Below are 20484 nucleotides of genomic sequence, written 5' to 3'. Positions count from 1 at the left end.
ATTCCGGGGGGGGGGGGGGGGGGGGCAGGGGCCAGGGGGAGGAAGTAGAGGAGTTGGGAATGAAGGAGTGAAGTTGAGCCTGGAAAAAGCAGGGGAGGGGAAGATGTGGTTTTAATTTTGTCTTTGTTTCTCCCTACCCAAATCTATTTTAATAGTCAATAAATGAAAATATTTTTCCAAGTTGAGTCTGTTTTGCCCGTGATGGTAATTAGTCAGTGATCTCCCTGTCCTTATCTCGACCTATGAGCTCTTTCATCATATTTTCCCTCCCTGTCTTGTTGAAGAGGGGTAGTGAGAGAGCTTCTTTGGTGGGTGTCTTGCAGCCAGCCAAGGTCAACCCACCACAATGAGTCAGTTTCACTATTTCAGTTGCTTTGAACCTTAAGCCAAGGTATACTGCTGATAGAAGCAGGAAAGAATGTTTGCTCGTGTGTCAGCAATGACTGCCTGCTACATTTCTGTTGAAATTTTAAGCAACTCAGTGTTTCACAACTGAGAGGAATGACCACATTCCACACTGACAAAAAAGCATGCATCTGAAATAAATATTTTTATTTCAACTGCATTTGCATTAATATATATATGTAAAAATTCTTTCAAGAAGTGACTTTGCGCTGGTGGATGGAAATTATATAAGTCAAATAATCAAAGATCCTTTGTACGTTATTGCAAATTTTAGGTCTTAACTAGCTTATATAACTGAAGACCTGTCAGCAGCAAAACTCAATTTTAGAATAACTTATTTTATAAATTGAATTTGAAGATGTTGTCCTAAAACATAACTAAAAGTGGGAATAAATCTCTTCAGGCTTTGAATTGAGAAAAATTCTCATTACATGTGTGATCCAAAGAAAACCCTGATGCGAAAACTTTTTTGTGATATGGTAAAATACAAGCTTTTTAGGGGAAAAGTTTCAGATGTTTTATAAATTTCCTATTCCATGTGTCATAGGTGTGTATTGGGTTTACGTGGCAAGGATTTGGTAGCGGGGGGGCTACAGGGGTGGCTTCTGTGAGAAGACACCAGAAGCTTCCACAATGTCCAATAGAGCCAGTTCCAGCCTGCTCCAAGACAGACCCGCTGCTAGCCAAAGCTGAGCCAATCAGCGATGTTGGTAGTGCCTCTGTGATAACATGTTTAAGAAAGGGTAAAAACTGCTGCACAACAGCAGCTGGAGAGAGGAGTGAGAATATGTGAGAGAAACAACTATGCAGACACCAAGGTCAGTGAAGAAGGAGGGGGAGGAGGTGCTCCAGGTGCCGGAGCAGAGATTCCCCTGCAGACCCTGGTGAAAACTATGGTGAAGCAGGTTGTCCCCCTGCAGGTTAACGGTGGAGCAGATATCCACCTGCAGCCTGTGGAGGACCCCACGCTGGAGCACATGGATATGCCCTGAAGGAGGCTGTGACCCCGTGGAGACCCCATGCTGGAGCAGACTCCTGTCAGGACCTGTCACCCTGTGGAGAGGAGCCCATGCTGGAGCAGGTTTTCTAGCAGGACCTGCGGGGGACTCACACTGGAGCAGTCTGTTCCTGAAGGACTGCGCCCTGTGGAAAGGACTCACACTGGAGCAGTTCTTGAAGAACTGCAGCCCATGGGAAGGACTCACGTTGGAGAAGGTCATGAAAGACTGTATCCCATGGGTGGGACCCCATGCTGGAGCAGGGGAAGAGTATGAGGAGGAAGGAGCGGCAGAGACAACACGTTATGAACTAACCACAATCCCCATTCCCCATCCCCCTGCTCTGCTCGAGGGGAGGAGGTAGAGAAATTGGGAGTGAAGTTGAGCCCAGGAAGAAGGGAGGGGTGGAGGGAAGGTGTTTTCAAGATTGTTCTTATTTCTCATTATCCTGCTCTGTTTAATTGGCAATAAATTAAATTAATTTCCCTGAGTTGAGTCTGTTTTGCCTGTGATGGTAATTGATTGCTGAGTGATCTCCCTGTCCTTCCTTATCTCGACCCATGAGCCTTTCGTTATATTTTCTCTTCCCTGTCCCGTTGAGGAGGGGGAGTGATTGATAGTGCAGCTTGGTGGGTACCTGGCAGCTAGCCAAGGTCAACCCACCACATTTATAGACTTCCTTGAGTTGTTCAGCTTATTGGAAAGTTACACTGTTGAATAAAAGTTTACTCCAAATTTACTTTGCATCAAAAACACTTCAAGTTAATTAAATATACACTTCATCAATTGCTGTTGTGTAGGTGATGATTATTATTATTATATATTATTATTATTTAAAGATCAAAACCTTTGGACATGCTAACTTAATTCTACTGAATCAAAAGTATTGTAATTTAAATAGGCTGGGAGTGGACACAACCAGGCAGATGACCCAAACTAACCAAAGAGATATTCCGTAACATAATGTCATGCTCAGCAATAAAAGGAAAAATAGGGCGCTTTAGAAGGGTTAGCCATTTTTTGCTTGGGAACTGGCTGGGCATCAGTCTACCTGTGGGCGGTGGTGAGTGACCGCCTTTGCATCACTTGTTTTATTTTCTTCTCACTTCTTCCACTTTTCCTTCACTTATTGAATTTTTTGGGTTTTTTTTTTTGTTTTGTTTTATCTTGACCCCCAAGTTTTCTTACTATTATTCACCCTTTCCTCTTCCCCTGTCCCATGGGGGGTGGGGGGGAAGTGAGCAAGTGGCTGTGTGGTGCTTAGCTGCCCACCAGGGTTAACCCACAACACCTGGAAATGGCTAAACGCCTGCCTGCTGATGGGAAGTATTGAATGAATTCCTTATTTTGCTTTGCTTGCATGTATAGCTTTTCCTTTAGCTATTAAACTGTCTTTATCTCAACCCATGAGTTTTCTCACTTTTACCCTTCCGATTCTCTCCCCCATCCCACTGGAGGGGGAGTGAGCGAGCAGCTGTGCGGTACCTAGCTGCCTACCAGAGTTAAACCTCAGCAATCTGGAAAAATCCTCCTGCCAACAAGGCAGATATCATGGTGGTAGTCTGTTATAGACCACCCAACCAAGATGAGGAAACAGATGAAGCATTCTACAAGCGGCTGGCTGAAGTCTCACGATCTCTAGCCCTTGTTCTCGTGGGAGACTTCAACTTACCAGATCTCTGCTGGAAATACAGTACAGCGGAGAGGAAACAGTCTAGGAGGTTCCTGGAGTGTGTGGAAGATGATAGATAACTTCCTGATGCAGCTGGTAAGCGAGCCAAACAGGGGAGGTGCCCCGCTGGACCTGCTGTTTACGAACAGAGAAGGCTTGGTGGGTGATGTGGTGGTCAGAGGCTGTCTTGGGCACAGTGACCATGAAATGATAGAGTTTTCAATTCTTGGAGAAGTAAGGAGGGGGGTCAGCAAAACCACTACCCTGAACTTTAGAAAGGCAGACTTTGGCCTGTTCAGGAGCCTGGTTGAGGGAGTCCCTTGGGAGGCAGTCCTGAAGGGCAAAGGAATCCAGGAAGGCTGGACATTCTTCAAGAAGGAAATCTTAAAGGAGCAGGAGCAGGCTGTCCCCATGTGCCGAAAGACGAGCAGGCGGGGAAGAAGAACACCCTGGCTGAACAGGGAGCTTTTGCTGGGACTCAGGAAAAAAAAAGACAGTTTACTGTCTTTGGAAGAAAGGGCAGGCAACTCAGGAAGACTACAAGGATATTGTTAGGTTATGCAGGGAGAAAATTAGAAAGGCAAAGGCCCAGCTAGAACTTAAACTGGCCACTGCAGTTAAAAATAACAAAAAGTGTTTTTACAAATATGTCAGCAACAAAAGGAGAGCCAAGGAGAATCTCCATCCTTTGTTGGATGCGGAGGGAAACATTGCCACAAAGGATGAGGAGAAGGCTGAGGTACTTAATGCCTTCTTTGCCTCAGTCTTTAATAGTCAGACTGGTTATTCTCAGGGTATTCAGCCCCCTGAGCTCGGAGACGGAGATGGGAAGCAGAATAAAGCCCCAATAATCCAAGAGGTAACAGTTAGCGACCTGCTTCTCCACCTGGATGCCCACAAATCTATGGGGCCGGATGGGATCCACCCATGGATCCTGAGGGAGCTGGCAGAGGAGCTCGCCAAGCCACTTTCCATCATTTACCAGCAGTCCTGGTCAACTGGGAAGGTCCCAGCTGACTGGAAGTTAGCTAATGTGCTGTCCATTTACAAGAAGGGCTGGAAGGAGGATCCGGGGAACTACAGGCCTGTCAGCCTGACCTCGGTGCTGGGGAAGGTCATGGAACAGATCATCTTGAGTGCCATCATGCGGCACGTGCAGGACAATCAGGGGATCAGGCCCAGCCAGCATGGGTTCATGAAGGGCAGGTCCTGCTTGACCAACCTGATCTCCTTCTGCGACAAGGTGACCTGCTTGGTGGATGAGGGGAAGGCTGTGGATGTTGTCTACCTGGACTTTAGTAAGGCCTTTGAAACTGTTTCCCACAGCATTCTGCTGGAGAAACTGACCACTCATGGCTTAGATAAGTGCACTCTGCGCTGGGTAAAAAAACTGGCTGAATGGCTGAACCCAGAGAGTGGTGGTGAATGGAGTCAAATCCAGTTGGCAACCGGTCACGAGTGGTGTTCCCCAGGGCTCAGTGTTGGGGCTGGTTCTGTTCAATATCTTTATCAATGATCTGGATGAGGGGACCGAGTGCACCCTCAGGAAGTTTGCAGGTGACACCAAGTTGCTTGGGAGTGATGACCTGCTGGAGGGTAGGAAGGCCCTACAGAGGGACCTGGACAGGCTGGATCGATGGGCCGAGGCCAAGTGTATGAGGTTCAACAAGTCTCAGTGCCGGGTCCTGCACTTGGGTCACAACAACCCCATGCAATGCTACAGGCTTGGGGAGGAGTGGCTGGAGAGCTGCCTGGCGGAAAAGGACCTAGGGGTGTTGGTTGACAGCCAGCTGAACATGAGCCAGCAGTGTGCCCAGGTGGCCAAGAGGGCCAATAGCATCCTGGCTTGTGTCAGGAATAGTGTGGCCAGCAGGACCAGGGAGGTGATCATCCCCCTGTACTCGGTACTGGTGAGGCCGCACCTCGAATGCTGTGTTCACTTTTGGGCCCCTCACTACAAGAAGGACATTGAGATGCTGGAGTGTGTCCAAAGAAGGACAACGAAGCTGGTGAAGGGTCTAGAGAACAAGTCTTATGAGGAGCGGCTGAGGGAGCTGGGGTTGTTTAGTTTGGAAAAGAGGCTCAGGGGAGACCTTATTGCTCTCTACAACTACCTGAAAGGAGGTTGTAGTAAGGTGGGGGTCGGTCTCTTCTCCCAAGTAGCAAGCAATAGGACGAGAGGAAATGGGTTCAAGTTGTGCCAGGGGAGATTTAGATTAGATATTAGGAAAAATTTCTTCATGGAGAGAATGGTTAGGCATTGGAACAGTCTGCCCAGGGAAGTGGTGCAATCACAGTCCCTGAAAGTGTTCAGAAAACATGTGGATGTAGTGCTTAGGGACATGGTTTAGAGGTGGACCTGGCAGTTAGGTTAACAGTTGGACTCGATGATCTCAGAGGTCTTTTCCAACCTTAATGATTCTATGAGTCTATGCTATATTACTGTTTATTGTAGTTGTTTTACTTGTACTGCTGTTGGTTATTCTGTCCAAACCCTGATTTTGAATATGCTGTGGATGCTGTTCTTAGAGACAGTCCACCAGGGCCTTGCTGGTTGGGATTCTAACTTGTTAATTCGCACATCTCGGGTGCTGGCGAATGTCAGAAAGGGAACTGACTGTTGGATTTGTACACAACATCCTGCATCTGGGCACCAAGGGGTTCCCATGGTGGGAATGCCAGTATCAGTGGAATTGTGGGGCCATGCACCTAAATCTTTAGTCAAATATTACTCTATTTGGGCTAATCTCTCAACCACCACCTACTCATTGCTGCCTTGGTGAAGAACAGATCAGAATTCTACATTCTCCAGAACTTTATGGGCTATGACCTGTTCCATGACCAACTACAAACCATGCAGCAGGGGCCATCCTACACCATGCAAACCTACAGTGCCAATATTGACAATTGCCTGAGAGGCACTACTCACTTCCGTTACCTTAGCACAATAGATGCACCTGGCCTATAATGGCTGTGTGGCAACCATGCCATGAAAAACCTCACATGGAGGTGGGAGGAGACCTGTACACTCAGACAAATAGTGCCTGGGATGCATGTTGAAGAAAACTTCTACGGAACTCATGTCCGCAATTACCCTGATGCCCTGCAACACTGGCATGGTATTAACCCTTTGGTAGAATGAGGATCTGGATTTCACCAGTTTTCCTGGACCCTCCCTCCTTGGCTAGGAGGTCTTCGAGCTGGAGAAAGCGAGCGTCAATCTCTCTGCTATCCTGGAAAATATAGGAAACACAACAACCGATGCCATCCAAGCACTGCAGCAAGAAGTTACTCAAGTATGACAGACTACCATGCAGAACTGTCTAGCCTTAGACTACTTGCTGGCCATGCAAGGTGGCATTTGCACATTAGTGCATAGTGTGTCTATGTCAACTAAGATCTACGTGTTGAGACCAACCTTAAGAAAACCTGGGAACAACTAAAGCCCTTGCATCAGGCGGCAATCAAAAATACCAATTGGGGAATTGCCAAATTGTGGTCATGACTTACCTCTTGGTTCCCAGATATCAGGGTAGCTGTCAAAAGATTTTTGCTGTACTTTTTGGAATTATCTTGTTTATTGTAATTGTTTATGTTTTGTTTCGTATCAGCAGATGGGGTTGTAGATTGTGTTGTAAAGCATTTTCCCAGTCATGGTCAAGCCACTCCCTGACACAGGTTGGGGGCCACTAGATATAAGCGGATGCTAATCCTGAACTGTAATCTCTTTCACAGCCTCTCTCATAGTGATTGGGAAGATGCTGTAGTAATCACCTCCCGGATACCTGTGCAACTGATACTTGATAGAGGTCATTCTATGGTACCCTTCTCGTGATGCACCAGCTTTCAACCTCTGACTATGTAACTTATAACCTGCAGGTGTCAAAACACCAATCTCGCCTAGCTTATTATATAGCTAATGACCTGCCAAACTAACACCCTAGCCTATAACTCCATGTCAAGTGATGATTTGAGAGAATCAAGGGGTGGAAGTGATACCCTGCCCACTGACACCCTGCCCATTGACCAACATCAGCAGCGTAGGCAGGGTGCTGCCCACATTCCATATAAGGTATGATTCTCTCAAATCACACTACCACTGGTAGAGCCAAGGGGCAGCATGAATCTTACCCACATTCAAAAGACATTTGCACAGTTGGCTGTTGCTGCCAGATGACACGGACACTAAGTGTCCTTGGTAGTCCGCTGGAGCAATGGCATCACTTATGATCCTGTGTTGGTTATCAGTGATCAGGTGAATCACTGTATGGGTGCATTGTTGCTCATCTTTCCCACTGCCTCAATAAAGCTTTGTTTCATAACATGTTGTCAGACTCCATTACTGTTCGGACCACAGTCACATGCATAAGCCATTGAATATAGGGGGGTGAATATCTCTTTTTCTGCCAGTGATAGCCATCTGGAGGGAAGAGTGTTAGATTTAAGGAATATAAACTGGTATGTGGACATGCAAGTAGGGGCCAGCATAGTATGCTGAAAGGGATCTATACAGTGCTAAACCTTCACCTTTTCATCACCCTCTTTCTTATAGAATGTGTGACAGGTCATCACCATAATTTCATTCCTGTATGATCGGCAGGCCTCCCTCAGAATTTTTGCATCTTGTTGGCAATAATAACTCAGTTCTTTTTGCAAGTCAAAAATCTTCTCCTGATTAGCTGAGTGCCATGCCAAGAACTGCTTTTTCTCTTCAAGCATCATGCTGTCCCCCCTGCATTATATTCCAGTGGTGGAAAAGGGCCCACATAAATTTGATTTTCAGCAGTGTTTAAAAAATGGGGGAAATAACCTTTGAAGTCCTTGATACCTAAAGCTTGGGGAAGGCTGCTTAGTTTCATGGATAAAAAATGTAGAGTGCTTATGAAATGTATACTCAGGCTGGGTACTTCTACATGAGTTTACCACCTTGGGTGATTAATTGCACATCCATTTTTTTCCTTCAGAAGCTGACTAACAAAAAAATAGCCATCATAGCCTTTAGCATTATGCACTAGGAAAGTGCAGCCCTGAAACTTTGTGTCCATAAACAACTGAATAAAGTCCATGAGACCTGTGGCCCCTTTAAACTCACATTCTCGTTCAGTTTTCCTTTCTGCCCCTTCTTCTTCATCCCAAGGGGAATTTGGAGCTAACTCAATGGCAAAAATGTAGTTCAGGATATGTGTCCCAGTTTCCTGCATACATTCCATGTCATAAATAATATAACCCTGCCCTTCTTCTGGACTTTTGCTCACAGGCATGAAACACTGCTGCTGGTTTACATTACAGATCTATTTATAGCACATTCCGTACTTCCAGACTTTACATTTGTTCTGGTTTTCTACATAGGCCTTACACTTTTCACAGAAAATCATAGTCAAACAATCAATTTATTTTTTTAATACCCAGGGCCTTTTGCCTCTGTAAGCATGCCTCAGACCTGCACAGCAGCCTGCAGCTGGGGCACCTTATCCTTGTCCTCAAGTTAATTGCACAGTCATGAGACTAGCAGAGCCAGCAATAATATTTACAGCTATGGCCATGGTTGTACGATGTATGACAAAGCTCACAAAAGTTTCTCGCCTCAAATACCTTCCTGACATCCTTAACACCATAATAACATTCATCATGTAAAAATAAGAAACAGATCTTGGAATATCTAAGATTGTCATTTGGCCTAAAAATCCCCCAACCCTTTTCCCCTGCAGAGAGGAGGATGGTGTATATATTAATATGTAGCAGATCCTCAAAGAAGGGGATGCCACTCAGCATGACCTTCCTGTGCAGAGACCACCCCAGTTTGTCATGTAGCTCTTATGCTCTGCTTAACTATTCTGCATGTCAGATCCCTCACTGCTGTAAGTGCTGTGAGACTCCCAGCAAAACAGAGATTATTGTTGTTGATATTTAGATCAATTAAACAGTGCTTCTTTTTATCTATAATTTTGGAATGGGGGACAGACTGTAGGGTTCTGTGAACCCCACCCCCAACAGCCTTTAGAATAATGATAGTCAAGTGGAAAGTCTAATCAAAACACAGCACTCTTACTTTGCAGATGAGTGATGACTCAATCTAAAAACTTCTCTGCATCCATATTGCTTAAATTAATAGTGGGAGGCTGTAAAGAGTTGTGCATGCTGACAGCTTCAAGGTGGAATTGAGTGTAATCACCAGGTCCAAACAGGTGGCATAAATGGTCAAAAATTTGCTCTGCTCTCAGAACAAATGTTTCATATGTTTCATGTAGTGATACCTGATCTAAATGTGTCTATATATCACCTAGCCCCAAACCTCTGGATCAGCCATTCCCACTGCCACACATGCTCCATCAAAGTCACAGAATGGTCTGCCGCCACCTCTACCTCCTCTGCTAAATTTGAGGGTGGGGATAAAGCTGGGCTTTCAAATGTACCCACGGGGTTTGGGAGTGTGGCCAGTGGCCCCTCCTGGGAGACATCCTCATTGTGGACTTGCTGGGGCACAGCTTCTTGCAGGGGGCTGCAGTAACCAGGAAGTCCCTTCCAGGGGGTCATCTTCTGCCCTAGCAGGAGACATTCACTGCCCCATCAGGTTCAGAAAAACAGTTTGCATTGAAGGGCTCTTGTGGTCCTTGTAATCCCTTGACAACAAGATGCTTGCAGCAATGCAAAATTCATTTATCTTCCCCAATTAGCACTCTTTGTTCTAAGTTGTTTCTGTTTCACTAGCCTGTAAGCCAAGGCCCCAGAACTAACAAACAGCATCACTAGCCCATTTATTAACTCCATCCTGCCTGCTACTCCTCTGTGTCCAAAAATAATCATGGTCTTTCTGCTCTGCAACACCCCCATTGCTCTTACTGATCCACTTGTTCTTTCTGCAGTAGCTGTGATCTCTAAGAGCATGGGGCTGCAGAATGTGTCTCAAAGCCCAGGTCTTGCTGCTTCTGCAGCAGTCATGGCCTAACAAGGCTGTCTTTATTGCATGCTCTGTCTTCTGTCTCTTATTTGCAGCATTGCCCTAGGGATAAGGAAACACATTTAGCACAAGCCCACACCCCATAATGGTCTTACAGGTAAGACCCCCTAAACACTACCATGGGCAAAGAAAGGGAGCTCCCCACCATCACCCACCCTCTCTATGTGACACTTACTTACTTACTTACCTCAAAATTCAGTTTCCAATTCACGGGCCCATTGACCAGTTCTTCTGGTTTGCATGGTCTTTTTCAGAAAACCCTTTGGGACTTTTTCTTATTGTCCCCACACATATGTTCTTCTGATGCTGGAATTTTGTTCTAGTTTTCCATTTTTGCAGGCAGTGTTGCAGCACTGTGCAAAGCCCAAAGTCTGCCCCAGTAATACTGCATGGTCATCTTGTTGGACTGGACCCAGATGCAGGGGCCTCTCAGTATGGCTTACAGGATTGGTCTCTTTGCACAAGGCTGGGGATTGCGGGGGGGGGGGACGGGGGACGACACACGACGGACGACACACGACTTGATGGGCTTCCTAGGAGGAGTCCATAGCCCTCAGGAGTGTTCTAACTTGTTCATGTCTCCCACCTTTTTGAAGCCACTCCACCCTCTTGACCTTACCTCCCCCTAGACATGTTAAGACTTTTTCAACAGACTTGTGAAGGGAGGGGGATAAACCTGCTTTTTATTTTGTTTAATTCCTTTCTATTTACATTTAAACTTTAATTATTCCTTTCATTAGCTCTTATTAAAGAATGTTGTCTACATTTTATACCTACACCATTATGAACACGCATATATATTCAATTTATATATCTTTACATATATATGATATATATGCAGGTATATAAATAAATATATATTTTAAACATATAGAAAAATATATAGGTTTATATATTTGTACACTCCTTTATATTTATATATGTATGTAAATGTATATATTTTTATATATGAATACTTCCTGGCCCAAAGGAAAAGGGCAGCCAATCAGAGGGTGCTCTTAGATCATGTGCACATGATGGTTTAAAAAAAAAAGGAAACCAACCAATCACAAAGCAGTATGAAAACACATGGGGAATGACACTGTCAAAAATGGCAGCCTCTGTCTATGTATTGGGTGGTGGCTTCCTTTTCTGACATACTTCCAGGTAAAATGGATGGTGGCAGCTGGTCCTGGCAGCCAATCCCAGGGCAGTATGAAAACATGTGGGTCATGACATTGTCAAAAATGGCAGCTACCTGCCATAAAATGGAGGCTGAAATAAAATGGTGGCCCCTGTGTATTCAGTGGGAGGGGGCTTCCTGCTTTGACATCCTTCTGGGGTAAACAGGAAGGGGTGGCTGATCCTGCCAGCCAATCACAGAGGTGCCTGAAAATACGTGGGTTATGACTGTGTCAAAAACAGCAGTCAGCCAATCACAAAGCAGTATGAAAACAAGTGGGGTATGACATTTTACAAAATGGTGTCTCCCTGCTATCAAATGGTGGCTGAAATAAGATGGCGGCGCCCATTTATGTAGTAGGGAGGGACATTCTAGTCCTTACACTGGAAGAGAGGAGGGACTTCCGGGGCAAGTGGAGCACGTGGCTGCCTGCAGGGGGTGGGGATTTTGCCAGAAGCTGCAGGTGGGGCATCTGTCAGTTCTTATCTTGGACATCAGTGGTCCTTATATGACTGGCCACATTTTTCTTAAAAATGAGGCATGGGGTGTGCCTTGAAAAGTATACATCTAATTGAGCTAGGCTTTTTGCATATATGTAGGGAGAGAACCAACATTGCTCACATCACATGCACCCTGATACTTCAGAAATATGCATCCACTTTTCATAAAGATCGTATGTGAAAACTGAAGTAAGACAGACAACAATTTCTCATAAGAAGTCCATTGTTTTGATGTTATGGGCTGGTTATATTTAGGCTGTGAACTCTATAAATCACTTTTTTGAGCTAGCAATTTACTTTGAGGAGCAAGAGCGGAAAACACAGAATTATGAATCTGCATTAATATTTGATTTCTGAACTCTTCTTGCCCCACAACTTCAGTAAAAAATCTCAGCACCGAGGTTCAGATTTTTCAAAACTACTTCAGACAAATTTCATTCAAATCAGCAGAAAATATGTGTCAACCACTAAGACTACTTTGAAATTCTCACCCTAGTGCCACACCTTAATGCATACTTGAACACAACTGGAAGGTCATTATATGATATCTGCGAAGTGCGTTTTCTAATGTAGAAATACAAGGGCTGTAGGAAAAGATAAAATCTCTTATTTGACCAACAGATACTGTTGGAAAAGATAAAAAGGTTTTGGGCTCAGAGTCCTTTCCTCAGATACAACAAAAAGCAGAAATAGCCATTGTTGCACAATTTTCTGCAGTCAAGTCAAAATGAAGGCAGGAATGATAAAAGTAAGTATTAAAAAGTATAGTGGTGGAAACCTCCTGAAAAATACCTTAATAAAGACAGTATTAATGGGAAACAATACTGTAGACAGTAGCCAAGTCAGAGCCACCTTCCAACGTTTCACATTTTGCATGGACCCTGTAAAACAGAACAAAATAACGTCCATTCTCCATAGGAAAAAAAACATATCCTGATATGGACAAGCAGTTAGCAAACAGAAAATTGAAGGAATAGTTACAAAGTAAGAGGATAGCAAGAACAAAGGCCACATTTCTGTTAGTTCAGAATCTGCTTCTGAAAATTTACAGATATCTGCAGATATCTAGTGGTGTCAGAGAGAAAAGAACTGAGGAGGGTGTAGTCAGCAGACATCCTTGAATTTTGTAAAGTGATAGTAGCTTTGGAGGACAATTTCAGTACAGAGGAAATATTTCAAATTCAGACCAGAAAGTAGTGAAGAAGCAGTGAGGAATGAGGCAATCAAGATATTGACACTAGGCAATTGGTCAAGGAGCATGGAGACAAAACAAGGGAGGATGATAGTGTGACAGAGAGAGAAATTAACTCTGTTCAGCTATTAGGAGATTTGGGACAGTAGCATGTTTGAATGCTAAGAGTAGAGAGCTCACCAAAAGAGGGGTCAGTATAAGACAGGGAAGACTTTAAGAGAAAACAGGGAAGAAGAAACAAGACATTAGTGAGTGGGCCAAATGGACAAGTCAAGGAACCTGAATTAGAGAGAACTTTGGAAATCTCAAAGTCCAGCAGAGGTTGAAATCAGAAAGAGAAAGGGCAATAAAACAAAGAGGGAGACAACAGGCAGAGAGCTCCTTTCAGATGCTGTCAATCTGTTTTTCAGGGAGTTAATAAAATCCCAAGCAAAATAAGAGAGACACAGAGGTGAAGAAGAAGGTAGAAGAGGAGAGATGAGATTTTAAAGTAAAAGGTCAGATGTGGCAAAGAGCTTTTACAGATTAGAAATCTCCAACCAGATAAGAGAAGAGAAATAGAATGGCCTGGTCAGGGAGGAGACAGAGCCAAAAGGAGAAAAGGTCAAATTCACAGTAGAGTGAGCAATGTCAGAAAGACAGACATCTCCCTGATATCCTTAGCACAGCAAGAACAAGGGCCATCTGAAAGCTGAGGAAAAAAACCACATTTATTGATATTATGGTAGCACTGGTTCCTGCTCTTCTTCTCCACTACTTTGATATTCCTCGGGTCTTTGTGAGGACTTGGATTAATCCATTTTTCTTTCCAAACCTGTCCTCTCAATTTGGCAGTGTCAGCAATGACAAAAATATATTGAATATTGTCTCCTGCAAGCTGTACAGAAGATTGATGAAAAGGAGCCAATGAAGCTCACATGGGGAGCAAAAGATTTTGAACTGTGAGGATATATATCTATGTCTCTTCTGAACTACCCAGGGACAGCAAATATCACTGCCCACTAATCTGAAACAATTGGCATCACTAGTCATGAATGAGAGCACACAAAGAAGCAAGTGTGCAATAATAGGGGCATGGAGCCAGGGCTGCTGCAGAAGATAGGGATATTCAAAAAGACTCCTGTTGAGGCATGGCATAAGGTTCTCCCCCCAGCCTTTAAAAATATCTGCTTCTGAAGGTGTGGATGGGGAACAAACCTTAGTAATTTCCTATAGGCCCTCACTTAAACTGTAACATAATGAAGAAAACTGCAGAAAGTAGCCACACATACGAAAAGCCCTCTGAATCTTGCAACTGTTAATTCTGTACTTGGAGAAATGTTGTTTTGATATCAGAACTGGAAACAGTCTGAAAAATAACAGGACTTGAATATCACTTCTTCATCCTGTTGGATCAGAATACAATAAAGAGGTTGTGCATTTAAGAGATAACATAAAGTGTCATATTTTTAATAATTGCTGTAATGGGTTTTACTGTTGGAGAGATGAGCCCTTAGGCATTGATATCCACATTCTTGAGTTGATATTAGAGTGAAAAGATACATTTCAATTTTTTATATGTTATTCACTTGGGATACTGTGGTGGTGCATCCCCCCGCATTTTCCTCTGGATCACTTTACGATCACAAGGACTCCTGTCAATGCTTGGCCTCGAGCAAGGAGTCTGGCGATTAGGCGCCCCTTGGTCATACCAGGCACTCTTGCATGGCTGAGCTGGGGAACAAGAATGCCTTGATCCCACCTGGCATAATCAGTCACCCCTTGACAGCTTGGGGACATATCATTGTGGATCATAACTCAGGCGGATTGGCACGGGAGGATCGTACCTGTCTTGCTGAGATTAATGAGAACTCAGCAATTACCGACCGGAGCTGTGGCCAGGATGGAAATTTACTGATGCCTAAAGTCAATCAACTCAGAACTCTATAAACAGCGGTACCACGGGAGACCCTTTGAGCTCTCCTGGGCCGCAGCGGGCTGCGCCAGTATCTCCCTCTGAGTGGGATGCTTCTCAGAGCTGCGAACTCTTAAGTTTGCATACGGAGGCCTGGCAACAGGACATGGGCTGATCTCCGGTGCCCTTCACTCCTTGAGGCTCGATCTTCGCCCGTTGAGACAATCATTTGAAGCGAGTATTTCACTGAACTCCAGGGGAATTTTTGATGGGTACCTTTGTCTGCACATATTTCAATAGTGTAGCGGTTTAACCCCAGCCAGCAACTATGCACCACACAGCTGCTTGCTCACTCCCCCCCCGGTGGGATGGGGGAGAGAATCGGAAGAGTAAAAGCGAGAAAACTCATGGGTTGAGATAAAGACAGTTTAATAGGTACAGCAAAAGCCGCGCGCACAAGCGAAGCAAAGCAAGGAATTCATTCACTACTTCCCATAGGCAGGCAGGTGTTCAGCCATCCTCAGGAAAGCAGGGCTCTGTCACGCGTAATGGTTACTTGGGAAGACAAACGCCATCACTCCGAACGTCCCCCCCTTCCTCCTTCTTCCCCCAGCTTATATGCTGAGCATGATGTCATATGGTATGGAATAGCCCTTTGGCCAGTCTGGGTCAGCTGTCCTAGCTATGCTCCCTCCCAGCTTCTTATGCACCTGGCAGAGCACGAGAAGCTGAAAAGTCCTTGACTAGTGTAAACTCTGCTCAGCAAGAACCAAAACATCGTTGTGTTATCAACATTATTCTCATCCTAACTCCAAAACACAGCACTACCAGCTACTAAGAAGAAAATTAACTCTGTCCCAGCTGAAACCAGGACAAATAGGTACCTTCATCTGCGCATATAATGAGTATTTAGGCCTATTGTGTGTGTGCGTATCAATAAAAATATTGTAGTAAACCTCATTTAATCACTTTGTAAATGCTGAATTAACCTATGATTAATTATTGCTAAATTCTTGTGATTCTCTCCTTGCTGCAAACAAACCATAAACTACTGCTAAACATATATAATCCTTAGCCATAAACTGTTGACCAAGTCTGGGACTAGGATTGGATCCAGCCGCACCTAGGCTCCTCCCTGTGGAGGAGTTTAGAAAGCAAGGGGGTCCATTCTGAACCTCGTGACTCAACGGGAGGGCTCCCCTTTTTCCTCCTTGTATTTTCTTTAATGTCAATTTCCTCTTCCTTTCTCTTTATATATATCTTTTCCATTCATTTAATAAGAGATAGAGTGAACCTTGCCATTGAACTCTGTTAAATCACCCTTTTATGAATTTCTATTAAAATCACTATTTGCAAATATCTTTGGCGGTGATTCTTTGAGTGGCCTAACCACTCATCCGTGACAATATTCTGTAACAAAAGATAAGGAAATGTCTCAAGACACAGACAAAAAGGGTGCCTGGAGGCTGAGGGAGCAAATCAGAAGAAGAGAAGACCCCAGACATTGCAAACAGGATTAGATGAGCATAAGTGCCATCAGGAAAACAAGCGACCTATAGAGACTATAAAATCCGATAACAATCGACAGGTGGGGTCCCTCTTTGGAGGCACCCAGCTCGAGCTGTAACTACTATTGCATATTAAACATAGTAGAAGAAGGAACTCATAGCTGAATGGTGCACCATTAGGAAGTTTGCTGATGATACCAAACTGAGAGGAGCTGTTGACTCTATTGAGGGACAAGATACCTTGCAGACAGTATTATGATTAATAGCATGAAATTTAACAAGAACAAATGCCGGATTCTGCACCTAGGATGGAGTAATGCCGGGCACAAGTATAAATTGGGAGAGGAGTAGTTGGAGAGCAGTCCTGCAGAAAGGGATGTCCTATGTAACAATAGGACTTGCTTTTCAAGGCCCAGGATAGTGTTCTGGGCGGTGGCATGGGGCATGGGATATGTTTCCAGCCATCCAGTGGTTGCTTCCACCATTGTAAGCACATGGCGCTTGCCTTGGCGGGTCTGTGGCAGTGTGATATAATCAATCTGCCAGGCCTCCCCGTATTGATATTTCAGCCATCGTCCTCCATACCAGAAAGGCTTGAACCGCTCGGCTTGCTTGATTGCAGCGCATGTTTCGCATTCATGGATAACCTGTGCAATAGTGTCCATGGTCAAGTCCACCCCTCGATCACGAGCCCATCTATATGTTGCATCTCTTCCTTGATGGCCTGAGGTGTCATGGGCCCGCAGAGCTAGAAATAATTCACCCTTATGTTGCCAGTCCAGATCCACCTGAGCCACTTCAATCTTAGCAGCCTGATCCACCTGCTGGTTGTTTTGATGTTCTTCAGTGGCCCGACTCTTGGGTACGTGAGCATCTACGTGACGTACTTTTACAACCAGGTTCTCCATCCAGGCAGCAATATCTTGCCAGAACAGAATCATAGAATCATAGAATCGTTAAGGTTGGAAAAGACCCTTAAGATCATCGAGTCCAACCGTTAACCTAGCACTGCCAAGTCCGCCACTAAACCATGTCCTCGAGCACCACGTCTACCCTTCTTTTAAATACCTCCAGGGATGGAGACTCAACCACTTCCCTGGGCAGCCTGTTCCAATGCCTGACTACCCTTTCGGTGAAGAAGTTTTTCCTAATATCCAACCTAAACTTCCCCTGGCGCAGCTTGAGGCCGTTTCCTCTCGTCCTATCGCTTGTTACTAGGGAGAAGAGGCCGACCCCCACCTCGCTACAACCTCCTTTCAGGTAGTTGTAGAGAGCAGCAGCCCAGATGGGTTTGCAGCCCAGATGGGTTTGCCTCTGCGCTGCCAGTTGCTCTGCTTCCATTGCTGTAACCACCCCCACAGGGCATTTGCCACCATCCATGAGTCAGTACAGAGATAGAGCATTGGCCACTTTTCTCGTTCAGCAATATCCAAAGCCAGCTGGATGGCTTTCACCTCTGCAAACTGACTCCATTCACCTGCTCCTTCAGCAGTTTCTGCGACTTATCGTAAAGGACTCCAGACAGCAGCTTTCCACCTCCGATGCTTCCCCACAAGACGACAAGACCCATCAGTGAACAGGGCATATTGCTTCATATTATCGGGTAGTTTATTATACAGTGGGGCCTCCTCAGCACGCATCACCTCCTCCTCTGGCGATATTCTGAAATCTTTGCCTTCTGGCCAGTCCACAATCACTTCCAAGATTCCTGGGTGACTGGGGTTTCCTATTCGAGCCCGTTGTGTGATCAGTGCGACCCACTTGCTCCACGTAGCATCAGTTGCATGATGTGTACAGGGGATCCTCCCTTTGAACATCCAGCCCAGCATCAGCAGTCGGGGTGCCAGGAGGAGCTGTGCTTCAGTACAAACCACTTCCGAAGCAGATCGAACCCCTTCATATGCTGCCGATATCTCTTTTTCAGTTGGAGTATAGCGGGCTTCGGATCCTCTGTATCCCCGACTGCAAAACCCTAGGGGTCGACCTCGAGTCTCCCCTGGTGCTTTCTGCCAGAGGCTCCAGGTAGGGCTGTTCTCCCCGGCTGCAGTGTAGAGCACATTTTTCACATCTTGCCCTGCCCGGACTGGCCCAAGGGCTACTGCATGAACCATTTACTTTGTTCAAAGGCTTGTCGTTGCTCAGGGCCCCATTTGAAATCGTTCTTCTTCCGGGTCGCTTGATAGAGAGGGCTTACGATCAGACTGTAATTTGGAATATGCATTCTCCAAAAACCCACAACACCCAAGAAAGCTTGTGTTTCCTTCTTGCTGGTTGGTGGAGACATGGCTGTTATTTTGTTGATCACATCCATTGGGATCTGACGACGTCCATCTTGCCATTTTATTCCTAAAAACTGGATCTCCTGTGCAGGTCCCTTGACCTTACTTTGGTTTATGGCAAAGCCGGCCTCCAGAAGGATTTGGACTATTTTCTTCCCTTTCTCAAAAACCTCTTCTGCTGTGTTGCCCCACATGATGATGTCATCAATGTATTGCAGGTGTTCCAGAGCCCCACCCTGTTCCAATGCAGTCTGGATCAGTCCATGGCAAATGGTGGGGCTGTGTTTCCACTCCTGGAGCAGTCGATTCCAGGTGTACTGGACGCCCCTCCAAGTGAAAGCAAACTGTGGCCTGCACTCTGCTGCCAAAGGGATTGAGAAAAATGCATTAGCGATATCAGTTGTGGCATACCACTTGGCTGCCTTTGGCTCCAAGTTCTAGCATGTCCAGCACGGCAGCGCTCAGTGGCAGTGTGACTTTGTTCAGGCCACGACAGTCTACTATTAGTCTCCACTCGCCATTAGACTTTTGCACTGGCCATATGGGACTGTTAAAGGGTGAGCGAGTCTTGCTGATCACTCCTTGGCTCTCCAGTCGATGAATCAGCTTATGGATAGGAATCAGGGAGTCTCGGTTGGTGCAATGTTGCTGCTGGTGCACCGTTGGGGTAGCGACTGGCACCTGTTCTTCTGAGACCCTCAGCAGCCCCACAACAGAAGGGTCCTTTGAGAGACCGGGCAGGGTAGACAGCTGTTTAATTTCCTCCGTCTCCAAGGCAGCTATACCAAAAGCCCACCGGTACCCTTTTGGGTCCTTGAAACACCCTCTCCTGAGGTAGTCTATGCCAAGGATGCACGGGGCCTCTGGGCCAGTCACAATGGGGTGCTTCTGCCACTCCTTCCCAGTTAAGCTCACTTCAGCCTCCAATATAGTCAGCTGTTGGGATCCCCCTCTTACTCCAGAAATACAGATGGGTTCTGCCCCTTTATAGCTTGATGGATGGCATTAGGGTACACTGTGCACCGGTGTCCACTAGAGCCTTATACTCCTGTGGGGCTGATGTGCCAGGCCGTTGAATCCACAGTCCATTAAACCCGGTTGTCCCTTTCCTCCACCTGGCTGGAGGCAGGGCCCCTCTAGTCCTGGTCATAGCATTCATTACTCACTTCTTGTAAATGCGAATCAAAAACCCCTTTATTGAGATCGGAAGCAAAATCAGCCCTTCTACTCTGTCTGGGGAACTGCTCACTGGAAACTGGAGCAGCAATTTTCCTGGAAGAACCCCCTTTTGCAATTGTTTTTCCTTGCAACTCACGTACCCGTGCCTCTAGGGTCGAGGTCGATTTTCCATCCCACTTCCTCATGTCCTCTCCGTGGTCACGCAGGTAAAACCACAGGGTGGCCCGTGGTGTGTATCCACTATATCTTCTCTCTTGAGCAGACGGATGCTTACTCCTGATGCCTGAGATACTAGTCCGTACAGGTGAGGAGTAGGACATATCCTCTTTGAATCGCTGGAACTCCTGGGACAGTTTTTCAGACAGTTACTCCACAGCTGAGACGCAGGTCCGTAGGGAGGAAGAGAGACTTTCTTCGTATTGTCGGAGTTGGCCAGCCATTTCATCCACCGTTGGTCCCTCGTCATCTTTCCAGGTCATTATTGCCAATGAATTTGCATGCGATGATGGTGCACTCTGTACAAACTTCCGCCACATGGGTCGACTGCACCTGACTTGATCTGGATCTTTGGATAACTGCTTGTTGTCCAGGTCACCATAAATCACCTCCAGCATGGCTAATTCCCTCAGGTACTGGATACCTCTCTCCATGGTGGTCCACTTGCCTGGGTGACATATAACATCTTCCTTGAAGGGATACCTTTCCTTCACGCCTGACAGGAGTCGCCTCCAGAGGCT

At 45.7% G+C, this 20484-nt stretch overlaps 1 protein-coding gene across 3 annotated transcripts in view; it reads right to left on the bottom strand.

Annotated features, from left to right (window-relative positions):
* LOC148054100 (E3 ubiquitin-protein ligase UHRF1-like) overlaps positions 1 to 20484 on the bottom strand; it is a 62876-nt gene that overhangs the window by 9220 nt on the left and 33172 nt on the right. Inside the window, exon 2 of one of the 3 annotated variants that reach the window (XR_015707710.1) lies at positions 10978 to 12576. The exons of the other annotated variants lie outside the window; for them this stretch is intronic. The gene's annotated coding sequence lies outside the window, so the exon portion shown is untranslated. Of the gene's footprint in view, positions 1 to 10977; positions 12577 to 20484 lie in introns of those variants that run through there. 3 annotated transcript variants of the gene reach the window in all.

This window comes from Nipponia nippon, unplaced genomic scaffold (genome assembly GCF_047370975.1).
Source record: "Nipponia nippon isolate SJK-2023a ecotype South Korea unplaced genomic scaffold, ASM4737097v1 scaffold_34, whole genome shotgun sequence".
NCBI lineage: Eukaryota > Metazoa > Chordata > Aves > Pelecaniformes > Threskiornithidae > Nipponia > Nipponia nippon.
The sequence above is the reverse complement of the archived record's forward strand: the minus strand, read 5'-3'. Positions and strand labels throughout refer to the sequence as shown.